Genomic DNA, 16,839 nt, shown 5'->3' with positions numbered 1-16,839 from the left:
AGCAGTCGTTGTGTGGATTAGGATGCAGAATGATTGACAGACAGTGACTTTGGGTGGTAATAGAGGGGTGTCTACTACTGTAGATGCCAAAGTGTCGTCAGGGGTGCCGAGAGAGGGGGGAAGCAGGTACAGTTTACCCGGGCCCGGGCCTGTGAGGGGGGCCCTGGTCTGGACACACAGTTTTTTTCTTTTTATTTGGTGGCGAGTGCACCGGGTCTGAGTGTGCCGGAGTCAGCTGTTCAGCAGCAGCATTGGGATGTTATCCCCTGGTAAAGCATGTAACTCCTGGCAGAGCATGTTAATCCCATGGCAATGAGCATGTTAATCCACTAATTTGCAATGAGCATTACGGTGTGTGGAATAACGTGTAATGGGCATTATGGCATGTGGTAAAATATGTAGTAGGTATTACGGTGTATGGCATTATGTGTACTTCCCACTACGATGTGTGGCATAATATGTAATGAGCATTATGGCATGTGGTATAATAAGTAATGGGTGCAGTGGCGTAACAACAGGTCCGCAGAGTGTGCGGGGAGCTAGGTCCGTGGGGGCCCCAGGAAGTTGTACCGGGGCCCAGGATTTCTCTTGGCGGCCCTGCGTGTCGTGTCCATTTCTGAGGTGTGTTGGAGACAGCAGCTGCATCTTTGGATGCTGTTTTATTGGCTTACTTGTGTTCAAAGCAACGAATGCAACTAATTGTTCACAATTTTATAGTCTATCCTTATGTATCCCTATAGATTGTAAGCTTGCGAGCAGGGCCCTCCCACCTCTATGTAGGTTTGTTTCTACCCAGTTTTTTAATCACTGTTGTTTCCAATTGTAAAGCACAAAAGAATATGCTGCGCTATATAAGAAACTGTAAATAAATAAATAAAATAGCTCACGTAATGTGTTTCTATCCATTATCTCTTCTGTCACCATTGTACCTTAATTCTGTACTTTTAAAAAAATATTTCCCTTTTTCAAAATATTTTTTCTCTGCCTGCTAAAACTATCACAAGCCGGTCTCATGTCTGCATCCCGCCTCCGGTTTTCCAAAGGATGTAGTGACCGGGACATGTAGAAATTCAAAGCCTGTTCCCGACGGGAGTTAAATCATTACCAGAGGAAGTTTAGAATTCCTTCCATATCAACACCAAATCTTCTCTTGGGTCAGGCTGGTTCCCATGCCTCTAGTCTGCACCTCTTAACCCTTACATCGAATAGATTTTATAGCTGGGTAGTAAGTAGTGATAAATGGTAAAGGCATTTTGACACTCTCCATGTGTTTCTCAAGAATACTACATTAAAATGTATCTCACACATAGGTTCACGTGTGTGCGGTCAGGGTTTCCTAGATATGAGCCACTCAATTACATGAACATCGGCACTCTGACATCTCTGATTCAGGCCCTCTGTCCTTATGGCCCTCTAAACAGTCCAGGTTTTAAGGATATACATGCTGAAGCATAGATGGATTTAATACCGTCATTTTATGTTCTATGGTTGGCAACCCTTGTGGGTAAACACATTTAGCTAATGGCAACTGCGGTGCCTCTGCTACATGCATTGAGACACCAGCAAGCATATATATGAAATATATATCAGATTTAGGGGTACCCCATGGTGTGCACAGTGAGACCCCCATACACACAGACTGATACAGCAGATACAGCAGAAGCACCATACAGTGTTCTTATACCCAACAAATATAGACTTTTCTATTATACACATACCCACATATATAGTAGGATGGCACTCTCGGATAGTCACTGCTATTTATTGCACATGGTGCAGTCCAGATGTCTAGAATGTGTGGCATAGTGTCATAATAAACTCCATTTTAATGCACACTTCCTAAAGGTTGAGTATACGTTATCCAAATATACGTTCTCCAAATTTTTCCGAAAACCATAGTCTCCAGAATGTACTTTCTTTTTTAACTAAAAACCTACTGGGGACATCTGTAACTGGCAATTCTGGGGACATGATTTGTAACTGGCACTAATGGGGACATGATATGTAACTGGCACGACATATGTGTAAGACAACTTAACATTCAAGTTCAGTGCCTGAGATAGGACACAAACTTTGTATCATGTTTTAAAACCTTGTTTCATTCACAAGTAAAATATATTTGTGTGTATTCCATGTGTTTGATACAACATAAATGCAAGATACTTCATTGAAATATAAATATTTCAGAAATACAGAATTATCTATTATCCAAAATGCTTCTGGTGCCAAGCATATTGGATAAGGGATACTCAAACTGTAATACATAATAACTGTTTAAGTCGGTACTATGCGCCTGATTCAGACCTGTTAGAATGGCTGCAAGGCAGATGTAACATGTGCAGAGAGAGTTAGATTTGGGTGAGGTGTGTTCAAACTGAAATCTAAATTTAAGTGTAAGAATAAAGCAATTAATATTTACCCTGCACAGAAACAAAATAATTCCACCCAAATCTATCTCTCTGCAAATGTTCCATATCTCCCAACTTTCACAGAACAGAAAGAGGGACATTGAGTGCGCCCGAAATGTTGGGGGCATGGCTTAGTGGTGAGGGGGTGTGGCCTATGCTCTAGAACCTCCCATGAGGCCACGCCCACATTTTGCAGCTCCGGGGGCATAGCTAGTGGCTGTGTGAGCTGATGACCATGCCATCAGCCCCACTGGCTGCAGGAATAGACTCTAAAAACCAGGATGGTCCCGCGAAAAAGCGGTACAGTCAGGAGGTATGCCTGTTCCATTTGTCCCACCTGCAGTGCAGCATGGTTTCGTCCATTTGCAAAAATAGCAGCCTTGCGAACAGGTCTGAATCAGGCCCAATAAGACAATGACATGCAGTATGAGTTAGTAAAAACGTCCTCCGACCTTTTCATACCCACACTATCCACCTCGGCGTGGAGTTGATTTTATATAGTGTGGCGAGCGCAGCGAGCCACCGAGCCCGAAGCGTGGCGAGCGGACGCGGAATATATGTGAAGTCATCCACTTCATCGCTGCGCTCTCCACATTTCGGGCTCCGTGGCTTGCTGCGCTTGCCACACTATATAATATCAACTCCACGCCAACGTGGATAGTGGGGGTATGAAAAGGTCGGAGGACGCGTACCGCCGCCCCTCGCGGGCTCGCTACGCTCGCCACGCTTCGGCTTGGCGTTGATGGTGGGGTGGCGTTAAAGTTGGCTCCTGATTGGCCGCTAGGCGGCCAATAGAATCAGTCTGAGGAGAGGCGCGGAAGATGAACATCTTTGCGTCTCTCCAGTCCGTGAGTGGGTACCAGCCGGGAGCAGCGCGTCTGGAGCTTAAGATGCCGGACCAGGTGAGTAGGATTTCCTTCCTCAGGTACCCCTTAGGATTACTACGGATCCAGGACCCCGGAATCTTCAGCCCAGGAGCCCTGGAGCCCCGGACCAGCCCCGGAACCAGGACGAAGGCCCCGGAACCGGACTCTTCAGCCCGGAGCCCCGGACCAGCCCCGAACCAGGACCAAGGCCCCGGAACCGGACTCTTCAGCCCTGGAGCCCCAGACCCCAGATCCAGGGACCGACCCACGGGCTCAAGGTAGGTAAGTATCAGTATGTGTGGGCTGTGGATGTATTAAACGTTTATTTTTCTGGGTGTCAGTGTGTGTTTTATTTAACTATTTCTTGTACTGTGGAACTAAAAGTGCCAGCGGGACCTTTAATGCCCCGCATGCTGGGACTTGTGGTTCTCCAAGTCCCAGCATGCAGGGTAGGCTTGCTGGGACTCATAGTTCTACAGTATAAGACAATAGATTATATTCTTTTTTTACACTTTTCATCAGCCCGATGAATCGAGGGGGCATCGGGGACAGCCCCGGACTTTCAGCATGGGCTGGTAAGTCCCAGAGGGGGGGGGGGGGGCCTTCTTTGGGGGGATCCCCACTTCCCCAGGACCCCTGCCCATGCTGACCTGCCAGGGGGATAATGCTTTGGCCGCGGGACCTTATATAATAAGTGTCCCCCGGCTGTGGCATTACCCTACTGGCTGGTTGGGTCTGGTGCTGGTTCTTGAAATGCGGGGGACCCCTAGTCATTTTGTCCCCCGTATTTTGGGAACCAGCGCCGGACCTTGAGCCTGGTGCTGGTTTCATTAAATCAAGGGGACCCCTATTTGTCGGGGACCATGATTTTATGTCACCAGCACCGGCTCAATGAGCCCGGGGCTGGTTATGCTCTGGCGGGGGACCCCGCGCTGTTTTTTTTTTTTAAAACTGTTTAACCCTTTTTTCCAACAGAACCATGCACAGATCTCAATGATCTGTGCAGGGTTCTGGCAAATTCGCCCATCAGAACCTGGTCTGATTTTTGGGCGAATTTTAGACACATTTATACAAATCAAATACCATTAACGATGCGATTTGTATACTTTTCAATGTGAAAACATCTGGATGCGATGTGCTGCGAAAAACAGCCATCGCATTTCCAGAATGTCAAATTTGTTGGCCAAAATCGCACTTTTTTTTCACATTTTCGCAGCTCATTAAATATGCGAAAATGGAAAAACATGCAATTTCGGCCGTTTTTGCGAAAAAAATCGCAAAAAAAAACAACGCATCCCATAGAATGTCACCCAATGTATCTGTTGCTTTATAACTCAGATTAATACTCAGCATCATTTTACAATACAGAAAATTCATTGTGTACTCTGATATGCTGCATCATTACACAAGTAAAGAGTGACAGAATTTGATATGAATCATGGGAATATTTGACAATCACTATGGATACTCAGGATGATTAGACTGTGTTTGGTTACATGGGGTATTTTCATGTCTTGCTTATTTCCTTATATGTCGAACAGTAGCTGCAACATTAATTACCCTGGCCTCACAAATGACATAACATGAGATTAAGACAAGACCCAGACAGAAACATTGCCAACCTGCTCTTAGACTTCAATGCTTGTTGTATATACATCATACAGGTACGCCACACAGCTAGAGGCATAGAGATGTACAATGACATATACATAGTGACACTAACACCATGCTCCTCTTTTTCACAAAATATATAGCTGCAATTGGGGAAATTTACTAAGATGGAATGGCTATGAACAGAGGCAGAACTCTGGGAGGCAATGGAGGCATCTGCCGCCGGGCTCCTGCTCCCAAGGGGGCACTTCTCCTCCCCTACAAGTTTAAATCAGTTAATTGAAAACTGTCAATATCTCTTTTGTAATGGAGTTCTGAAATATGTGTTCTCTCTTTCTATCTCTCTCTAAATATATATATATATATATATATATATATATATATATATATAATATTTCTGGTTGGTCCCCGGCACTCACTATATAGGTATTCTTGGGCTGGTGCCTTCCCCTATGACTCACTGCGGGCTGCAGTAGTCATGAATATACGTATACGGTGATGGCGGCACTCAGTCACAAATAATCACACAAAAGGCAGTAGTGGTGTGCAACGTTTCAGCGCGTGTAGCGCTTTTATCAAGAACAATTATAACAGTGTACACTCACCATATTTATGGGCGCTCAGGTCCGTGCAGGAGCCGCTGAACTTCCAACTTCCGCCTCCCCGGCGTCAGCCTCAGTCGCCCGGAAGTGACGTTGCGGCGCTGTACACGGTTTCCCTGGCAACCTGTGTAAACAACAATACAGGGTAACGTGGTTACAAAATCTGCAGTGACAAATGATTGTGCAAATACAAAAACACTTATAATGACAATACGAGGACGACCTGCGTCCATACTGTGCAAAAAATATTCAAACATAAAAACGTGTCAGGATTTGTTCACTCGCTGTTTCTGCTGGCCCGTTACATTGTGATATATAGTGACTCTTAGTACAAAATTGTACGTGTATATTATACCCCTGGTGTTTCCCCCTAAAATTTATCTCCAAAGAATTTGCCTCAGTTTCCTAAAGGCCTTAACTAAGATCACTCCATATTGGATGGTTAGCTATGCTGGTTGTATTAATTTATAGCTAAACTAGTCACGTGATCCCAAACATCCCTCTCTTGTGTCCCAAGACACAAGAGAGGGATGTTTGGGATCACGTGACTAGTTTAGCTATAAATTAATACAACCAGCATAGCTAACCATCCAATATGGAGTGATCTTAGTTAAGGCCTTTAGGAAACTGAGGCAAATTCTTTGGAGATAAATTTTAGGGGGAAACACCAGGGGTATAATATACACGTACAATTTTGTACTAAGAGTCACTATATATCACAATGTAACGGGCCAGCAGAAACAGCGAGTGAACAAATCCTGACACGTTTTTATGTTTGAATATTTTTTGCACAGTATGGACGCAGGTCGTCCTCGTATTGTCATTATAAGTGTTTTTGTATTTGCACAATCATTTGTCACTGCAGATTTTGTAACCACGTTACCCTGTATTGTTGTTTACACAGGTTGCCAGGGAAACCGTGTACAGCGCCGCAACGTCACTTCCGGGCGACTGAGGCTGACGCCGGGGAGGCGGAAGTTGGAAGTTCAGCGGCTCCTGCATGGACCTGAGCGCCCATAAATATGGTGAGTGTACACTGTTATAATTGTTCTTGATAAAAGCGCTACACGCGCTGAAACGTTGCACACCGCTACTGCCTTTTGTGTGATTATTTGTGACTGAGTGCCGCCATCACCGTATACGTATATATATATATATATATATATAGAGCACATACATTTCAGAAAATATATATATAATGTAAAATTTAAGGTTGTGTGTGTGAGGGGGAGGGGGGCACCAATATTAATCTTGCCTCCGGGCAACTGGGACAAACTTACGCCACTGGCTATGAAAGCAGATTCATAGGCATTCAATGTGACACAAGTCCGATATTACAGCATCGGCAAATTTACTATAATCCGAATTTGTATGATTTTCTTTTTTTAAGAATGGCAAGCTCATCTGAGAACCTGTGGCTGGCCAGCCCTCGCCAGCACCCCAATAAAGGGGTACCCTCACTCAGAGCACCCCCGGCTGGTATCCGGACACCGGGTCAAAGTGCTTTAGGTTGACCATTGTATGGTTGACCACCCTTAGTCGACCCGGCTTAGTTAGACGCAAAGTCATACGAGCCAAGTTTGGGGTTGACCCCAAATGACTTTTCGGTCAGGCTTATTTGCTTGTATTTGTGACGCAGGCTACACTGTTACCACCTCTAAGACAGCTGTTAGGCTCAGTAACCTAGGAGTTTTCTCCAGTTATATTTGATGTAAGGTGAACAGGCTGTGTGGCTGTCACCTTTCCAGGTATAACCTCCAGGTGGAGGAATGGTCCAGTTCCCCACTTGCATAAACATCGCTCACATGGTAGTAGTGGAAATACCAAGGTTTGTGAATGGGCTGGCTATTTCTAGCTAGATAGATAGGCAGAGATTATAAAAGGACTGAACCATTTCTCATACTTGTACTCTGGTGCTTGATGTGTTCGTGGACGTCTGTCGTATTTTTATCTCCTTACAGGGACCCAAAAGGGAAGCTGCGGGTGAAGTACAAGATAATCGGCAGTGAATATCAACTCTGTACTTATGTCTTCATGTCTGTCTGTTTCTATCTATCCACCTTCCTTCAGTCAGTGGGCATTGTTCAGACTGATCACTGCTGTGCGAATTCACAGGCCTATAGAATATAGAATGAATGCGCATGCATCTGGGCTGCAGGGCACATATGCGATGGCACACAGCGACAACAATCATCTACTTCTGTATTTGCAACCCGGCTGCATTTTGATTGACAGGAAGTTGCAGTTTCTGAGTGGTAACTGGCTGTTTTAGGGGAGTGTCAAGAAAAAAGTAGGCATGCCTGTTATTGTGTCAGTTACGGCCTCGATCAGCCTTTCTCTGTTGCAGATTTGTGGATGGGTCAGATTTGGGTTTATGGTCATTAGGTCACTATTAAGGTTGACATCCATTGGGTCGACCACTGAAGGTTGATACATAAAAAATGTCGACATGCCTAAAGTAAACAGGGTCAAAACATCGACAAAAGCATTAGTTCGACATTGTGAAGGTCGACGGTCAAAAGGTTGACATGGGATTTTCATATTTTTTTTGATCTGACGTGCTGACAGGTAGTATTTCATGCCCAACCATCCACTAGGGTGTGGGGGGGAGACAGTGGGGTAACTAATAATTCGTCCCTCCTCCGCCGAAAATGTTGGCAATCCCTAAACCCCCCCCCCCGGCCCCTTTCATCCTCCCCCTTCCTGAAGGAAATGCTGATAAGAGGTGACACTCGGAAAATGGCTGCCCCCATACAGCAGACCATTTTTAAGGAGGCAGGCATTTTCTGAGTGTCACCTCTCATAAGCACCAGTAGCCGGGAGAGCCGGGACCCAAGCAGACAGGAGCGCTGGCGGCAGGACTCAGAAGTAACGGCCGCGGGGGGGGGGGCACAGGCAGAAGACAGACAGCAGCCATGACCACGTGTGCCATCATGTCCCCGAACCTCCTTACCACCCGCTGAACAGTGGCGATCACCGGGAGACTTACATAGTCTCAAAATAATGATGTTCGGTCGTTCTTGATACGAAAATATGTCACGAAGGATCAAACTGCTCGGTGGCCGTTTCGGATTGTGTAAGTTCGGGGGGGGGTGTGTGTTTATCGATTTTGACTGCATAGACAACATCGAAAAGAAAGCTAGTCTAAATCGCACAGTATTCAGCATTTGATGCCGATTCGATGCTGATGTACCTACCCATATAGTCAGCATCAAATAGAAGAATAGATTGCAAGATAGTCTAAATCTAAAGTACATCTCAAGTGCAGTTAGTCAAAATCAAATTGTCAAAATTGAATAGTCAAAATCGAATCACACCATGGGCGGGATTCACTAATAATCCCTGGTGCACATCGCCGGCATTCGCATAGTTAATAATCGCATATGCAGTAACATATGCGATTATTAATGCAAAAGCGATGCCCGGCGATGTGCACCGGGTCCCCCCTCCCTGCCGGAACCTTTACACAGCTGTAAGGGCTCCGGTTCCTCCTCCCTGCACTCAGAAGTGGTGCAGGCAGGAGGAAATCACTGGTCCAGGCAGCACAGCAGGAGGCTGCCCGGACACAGGTGAGGGAGGGCATCGCAGATCGGCGGGGAGCGCGCGGGGTGGCGGGGACGCGAAGGGAAGCCCATAGGCTTCCATGGGGTTACGCGTAGCCCCCCGCGTGGCGTAACCCCCCGCAGCGAAGCCCCAGCAATGGGGCTTTGCTGCATATGAAAATGCGGTAAAAACCCCAAAAACTTGTTTTTTACGGCATTTTTAGCTTGCTGAATCTCGCCCAATGTGTCACACTTAAGAGCTATTATGATGCAATACAATCGCTTCATCCAGCCATCAGACTGCCTTCAGTTGGGAAATGGATGGCATTGGGAGACTGTCTAGCTTTGTTGGGATGTCAGGAGAGCCCCCCAATTCAGGATTTTTCTGGGCCTCTCAGAAGAATTGGCAAGTATGCACTCCACATACTATATACTTACTATGGAAAATATTCTGTTACCATTAAATGAATGCGGAGTATTTGGTTTACCTCACAAACAGTATATTATATTTTCATTTCCTTGCCCCACCATGCCCTATGGACAGCAATGTAGACCAAGCATATCATTTACGCAGTACCAAGCTGCGCTAAACACAGTGCACTAATCTACTCCTTCTGTTCAGTGCTTTATTAGGGCACACGTTTAGCCATTTATTGCCTTGCAGACTGACCTGGAGATGTGTTAGTTAAATCAAGGTCAAATGAGCATTGCTGTGGAAGAAAAAAAAGGAAAAGTAAAAATTAACAAGGGCAGAGATCCAGATGTCATAGGAAGCCATGCATTGCCCTGGATTTTTCAGTTTTAAAACCAGGTGTGTTTAAGTCACAGCAATAAGAAGTAAATCCAGCTCGACAATGCAATTTTACCACCTCGACAGAACAATATTACTCAACATGTTTATATTTGGCTGGGGTGGGTTCAGTATGACTGGCACTCCAGTTCCAGTGCCAGTCTTACTGGGGTGTCAGTAAGACTGGCACTGGAACTGTCGACACCAGAATCCAAACAGCCAGCATCCCAATTGGTGAGTATGAGGGGCAGGCTAGCTTGCAAAAGAGGAAGGAAGTGTTAGGTTTAGGCACTAATGGCTGGACTTAAGGTTAGGCTGCAGTGGGGGAGGTTAGGGTTAGGCTGCGGGGAGGGAGGTTAGGTTTAGGCTACAGATGAGCAGTTCAGATTCCTGTGGCTTGGATCCCGCTGTAGGGCTGAACGTCATCTTCCCGACGTTGGATTCTTGCAGGACTTCTAGGCTATTTAAGGCGCAGAGTCCCCAACTCTGAACCGTTTCTCAATAGCATGCTGTGCACATATACTAGTGACTGTGTATCAGGGGCACGCTTCTGCATGCTACGCTATACTCTATAGTATATTAATGCTAGCTGTGCACCTATATACTAGTGTATGTGTATAATTATATATAAGGGCACGCCTCTAAAAGTTGTGCTGTACTCTGCTGTATTAATGCTGCTGGTTGTGCACCTATACTAGTGACTGTGTATCAATTTATAGGAGCACGTTTTTGCATGCTACGCTGTACTCTGCAGCAGGGCCGGAATGGCCATCTGGCACTTCTGGCAAATGCCAGAAGGGCAGGCTTGCCTACCCTCCCGCAATCAGCGGAGGCTCACGCTTTTTACAGGAGCCTCCCGCTGCCCCGCAAAACCCTCTTTCCTCCCGGTTTTCGGAACCCCCCACAAACTTACTTAGTGCTCATTCTGGGTAGCGTGACCGAGCTGCTGTTGCCGCTGACAGGAAGTCCCTCTGTGTGGCTATGCATCGGGAGGAGTAGAGCTGACAGCCAGAGCTCTGCTACTTCCCGGAGGCTGGCCGCGCGAGCGCCCGAAAAGGGGGCGGGCATATGCAAATGAGGGTGCGGCTTATGCTAATTAGCCGCAACCTCATTTTCATACGAGAATAGACGCTGTGCGCATGCATACAGCGTCTATTCTATTAGATTGGGGGGTCTCCCAACTGCCACCCCCCGCAGCGGGACAATGCCTGCCGCGGGTGGGACAGCGGGACAGGACCCGAAAATCGGGACTGTCCCGCTGTAATCGTGACAGTTGGGAGGTATGAGTATGTGCACTCAACTGGCTGTGATATGATGAGGGGGGGAGTATAATGTAATATTAAAGGTATGAGTACTGAATGTAATATGGGGGCCCTGTGTGTAAGATGGTGGTGTCTACTGGCTGTAATATGTGGGGGTGGGGGGGTTCTATACAGTCCTCTGGGTTTTTTGTATATGCTTTTATGCAGGGGGAGGGGGAGGAGGTGTATTCACAATTGTATGTTCATCCCAGATGCTGCCTGTTATTGGGGTTTGTGCCCCCTAAAAGTGTGAGTATATATATATATATTTTTTTAAGGGGCACAAATCTCCATCGCATTCAGAAACTGGGATGAACTTACACTTGTGAAGACACCCCCGCATAACAGAATTCCCTGTGTCAGAATGTGAATTTTTGCTCATTCCGTGTATTAGAATGTGAATTTCGGTGCATTCCCAGTGTCAGAATCTGAATTTCGGGCACATTCCATGTGTCAGAATGTGAATCTTTGCTCATTCCGTGTGGCAAAATGTGAATTTCGGGCACATTTGTGTCTCAGAATATGAATTTTGGGCGCATTCTTTGTATCAGAATGTGAATTTCGGCTCATTCCCTGTGTCAGAATGTACATTTTTGCTTATTCTGTGTGTCAGAATGTGAATTTCGGGCACATTCCCTGTGTCAGAAATCAGAGCGAGGGCCGCATAGGCTGGAGGGAATATAAGAGCCTTTGAATTTGTTGTCCATAAGTAGATCAGATCAGCAGCAGTGTTAAGCCTATGGAAATAGCAGTGAGTGGCAGTTAGTTCTAGCCAATCAGGTAGCAGGAGTGGGCGGTAGCCAGTGAGGTTATATTAGTGGGCAAGAGACAGGAAATGAGCCTCTTTGAAGCTGGATCCAGTGGAAAGAAGTTGCGGTGCAGCTGAAGCTAAGTAGTCCTCTTACTTACTGTTTTCTTGCGTACAACTATGTCAGGCCGCCCCAAGCGCTCAGCTCCCCCTCCCCGCTGGTTGGCAGATGCTGCCCGCCCGCTGTCCAGCGCTGCGGCGCGCGGTGGCGGACGGACGCCACGCGGCCGCAGCTACCACACCGCCCCTTCTCCCTCTGGATCCCCTGCCCGCCCCAGCACATCATCGCTGGGAGCGGGTGCTGCCGCAACATGAAGCTTGGCCGGCGCGCAGCGTAGCGCTGCCGCCGGCGCGCCTGTGACGTCGCAGGCCGCGAGCCTCGCGGCGGGGAGTGACGGGGGAACGCAGCGGGGGCTATCCCCATGGGGCAGGGCCCAGTTATCGCCATCGGTGGGGGTGGACTGGCGCCACCTAGGGGTGGGTTGGCGACCGGTATCTTCCCCACTGCAGCTCTGGTAGTGCAGGTGACACGGGACCCTGGGGGACAATCCGGCGCCCCAGCACCTGCACAGCCAGCAGCTCAGGGTTTTGCGCAGCCACAACACTGGTTCCAGGGTACGGGTCCGAGTGTTGGTTTTCAGAGTGGTTTTCAAGGGCAGGGTTTTCATCAACAGGGCGCACATGTCTATGGCGCCCCTGGCATGTCAGCAGGATACCCCCCTTTCCAACAGGCTTCTCCCCAACCGCAGGCTCCACAGCCTTGGGCCTTTAATACCCCTCCTGCTCCTGCGCAGCAGGTTTTCACACATGGCCAGCAGTACCTTGGGCCTCAGGCCCAGTGGACTTCTGCACCGGGTATCCCTTATTTTGCTGGGACAAGCGGGGTGCCTGGGGGGCCACACGGCCACAGCGGCGTGGGTTACCCACAGCACCCCGGGCAATACTGGCCGGCCGGCCAGCAGCAAGGTCACCCTGGGACACCTTATTTTCACCCTTACGCTCAGCCGCAGTCTGCAGCTACGCAGCAACCCCACTACCCGGCCGCAGGGGGCGGGGCAGGTCGGCGAGTGCGCAGGGGTGATGCAGGCGATTCATCAATTTTCTTTTCAACAGTTAATGCAGTGCCTTTGTCTCCCGGGTCCAATACAGGTACTGGGCGTGACTCTAGAGCTGGGGGATCCTTCGGCAGCAGTGAGCAGGTGATCGTACAGGATGGGACGCAGTCATCTAGACCACCTACGCCAAACACCTCGGGGGCGGGCAGACGTGGGAGCCCATCCAGTGCTGCAGCTGGCAAGCTGCCCAACACACCGCCAAGGGCCCAGTTGGTGGCTTCAACCATCGGGGTCACGGATCCTGTGCCTATAGCCTCCACGCCGGCTGAACAGGGAGACACATCTGCGGGTGGTGAGCATACTGACTCTTCTGGGTGTGAATCATCATCTGGTCAATCATCTGCTAGCAGCGATGGTTCAGGGTCCCCTAAGCGCCCGCGTAAATTTGCGAAAATGGTGGCCCGCGCGGTAGCTAAGAAGGTAGCGGGTAAGAAACGCAATAGGAAGGAGGGTGCACAGGGCGAGGGTCCACCCGCCGGGGACATGGTTCATTGCTCAAACACCGCAATATCGCGGGGTTTGCGCAAGGGCATTAGGGATAACAGTGGCGGATTCAGGGGGGGGCACCCGGGCACGTGCCCCCCCTGTCATTTATTTTGTAGCTGAGGACCAGGGCTTTCCAACGAGCCCAGCCCCGTGTCTCTAGCCCCCCGGGAACCGGAGATATGGCCTGGCAAACCTGTAACGTTTTTTCCCCATAGGATAATATGGGACCCGTCAATTCTGACCCCCACCCAGTTCCGATGGCTGCCAGTTCCCACCCTGGCATCACAGAAGCTTGTGGTTGATCTCATTCAATTCCAAACTGCTAGGTCTTCAATATGATACCAGGCTGGTCCAATCGGTCAATCGGTTCCAGAGATATTGCGTATAAACCGATTTTTTTATTTTTGAAATGTAATTTCATGGCTGTTCATTTTCTTTGAGGGCAGATTACTCTGGAACCAAACGTTCCAGTTTCACTAGACCAAAATCATTCAAAGCCCACTCAAAAGTTCTTCAATATAATACTTGTCTCATGTAAATGGGTCAGTTGGTTCCGAAGATATAGCCGGTTAAATGAGATAACTGGTTAAAGGGGGGAGGGGTGGTTTTCTCTCCCCCTCACACCAGAAAATGCAGGGACTAGGCTGGTGTAAAAGGGGCCAACCTGGGAATGCATTTTCTGGTGTGAAAGGGGTATTATTTCAAATAGCCGGGACCTGCAGTGCTCTGAATACAGCCAGGCTCTGCCACTGTCAGTGGCTATGACTTCTGCTGTCCCCCATTTACCACGAGCTTGTATTCCCCCTTGGCAATGAGCATGTAATCCCACATGGCAACAAGCATGGAACCCTTGGCAATGAGCATGTAGAGAAGCAGCACTTATGTAGCATAATTTTTAATAGGCATTATGGTGTTTGGCATAACACATAATGGACATAATGGCGTGTAATTTAACGTGTAATGGACATTATGGTCTAAATGTTTAATGCGCGCCTTTGGTGGACAATGTCCCTGTTTATGAAGTGTATTGTGAATTTTGGCTTAATCTGTGTGGTATTATGTGAATTCTGGCTCAATTCATGTGGCATTATGTGAATTTTGTCTCAATCCGTGTGGCATTATGTGAATTTTGGCTCAATCCACGTGGCATTATGGGAATATTGGCTCAATCCGTGTGGCATTATGTGAATTGTGGCTCAATCTGTGTGGCATTATGTGAATTTTGGCTCAATCCATGTGGCATTTTATGCATTTGGCTCAATCCGTGTGGTATTATGTGAATTTTGGCTCAATCCATGTGGCATTATGTGAATTTTGACACAATCCTTGTGGCATTATTTGAATTTTGGCTCAATCCATGTGGCATTATGTCAATTTTGGCTCATTCCATTTGGCATCATGTGTAAGGGGCAAGTATAATGGGGTCTAGTATTTTGTTGCATAATGTGTAGAAGTTGTATATGGTGTTGACACACCCCCTGTTGAGTGGCCACACACCCTTTTCCGGAGCGCGACTTTGGCGCACGCACAACTACATCCTTAACTTTTGTCGCCATGGTGGGGCTGTGTACTTTAAATGCCAGGGCCTATTTTTAATTCCATTCCCACCCTCTCCTGCCGCTCTCTTAGCATGTACACTGGCACCACTAACACCGCCCCTCCCCCACCCAAACCCTTTTTTATCATGGTGCCCCCCCTGTCATTTTATCCTGGATCCGCCCCTGAGGGATAAGATCAGGAGGGGCAAGTTTGTAGACATGTTTTCCCTCACCACTGACATGAAGAAGGACTTAGACAAGGCCAAGAAAGCAGCCGTTAATGGAGAGCTTGCGTTTAAAAGTTTTCACAACTGGCTCAAAGGTTTCTTAGTCTTTGCCTCATGTTACACCAGCACCAGGCCAGAAGAGCATGCTAATGTCCTTCGTTATTTTTACTTAGTTAATGAGACTTTCATTTCCTACAAGGGCACCGCCTGGCGTGACTACGACGAAAAATTTCGTCTTAACCACGACGGGTCCAAGATTATGCCAATGGGGTGCAAACACGTAGAGATTTGGTTGGAGGTTATTGGTAAGGGCCAGCCATCCTCTGATCCCGCCACTAAGAAGCCTTTTCCCGGGGGTAAACCCGGGGCTAAGCCCGGCAGCAAAGGGAAGTGCTTTGCATTTAACGACGGCAAATGTGACCGAGGCGCAAAATGCCGTTTCCGTCACGAGTGCCGTTATTGTGGGGCTGGCCACCCCGGTAAGTCCTGTCGGGCACCAGGTCGCCAAGCCGACCAGGGTGAGCCCGGCACTAGCAGTAAGTAAGGCTCCTTCCCCCATTGTTGTCCCGGAATTGATACGCAGGCTAGCCCGCTACCCAAATGGGGCTGACGCTAGTTTTTTAGGTCTCGGTTTCTCCGAGGGTTTTCGCCTCCCCATTCCCCAGGCAGTCTCGGTGGTGTCCCATAAGAACCTTAAGTCGGCAAGGGATTTCCCCGACGTGGTAAGAACCAAGGTGCAAGCTGAAATCCGCCTTGGGATGTGTTTCTCCCCCCTGGGGGTAGTTCTGAAGAAAACCCCAGGCAAATATAGACTGATTCAACACCTGTCTTACCCCCACGGGGCGTCCATTAATGACACCATCCCCGAGCATTTTTGTAGCGTCCAGTATCAATTATTTGACGAGGTTCTTGTCATGGTCCGGGGTTTTGGCAACGGTGCACTCATGGCCAAATTGGATATAGAATCAGCTTTCCGGCTCCTTCCCCTACACCCCGAGTCTTTTAGGTTCATGGGTTTCCATCTAGACGGGGGTATATTTATCGACAAGTGTTTGCCCATGGGCTGCTCGGTCTCCTGCTCCTACTTTGAGAAATTCAGTTCCTTTTTACACTGGTGCATTCAAGACGTCACAGGCTGTAGTGGCGTGGCACATTATTTGGACGACTTTCTCTTTGTGGGACCTGGGGGGCGCGACACATGTGCAAACATTCTGGCCGCCGCAATGCAAGTTATGGAGTCTTTAGGCGTACCCATCGCCGAGGATAAGACAGAGGGCCCTACCACAGTTCTGTCCTATCTCGGCATCGAGATAGACACGGCGGCGGGTTGCTGCCGGCTCCCAGAGGACAAGGTATGCAAGCTGCAGGCCCTAATCAGGGAGTGCAGGCAGAGGAAGAGGGTCAAGTTACGGCAATTACAGTCATTGCTAGGATCTTTTAATTTTGCTTGTCGCATCATCCCGATGGGTAGGGTGTTTTGCCGTAAGCTAGAGAGGTCGACGGCGGGGGTTAGGCACCCCCATCACACCGTCAGACTGTGCAGAG

The sequence above is a fragment of the Crinia signifera genome, chromosome 11 (genome assembly GCF_055691185.1).
Source record: "Crinia signifera chromosome 11, ASM5569118v1, whole genome shotgun sequence".
Taxonomy (NCBI): domain Eukaryota; kingdom Metazoa; phylum Chordata; class Amphibia; order Anura; family Myobatrachidae; genus Crinia; species Crinia signifera.
This window is presented reverse-complemented; position numbering follows the sequence as displayed.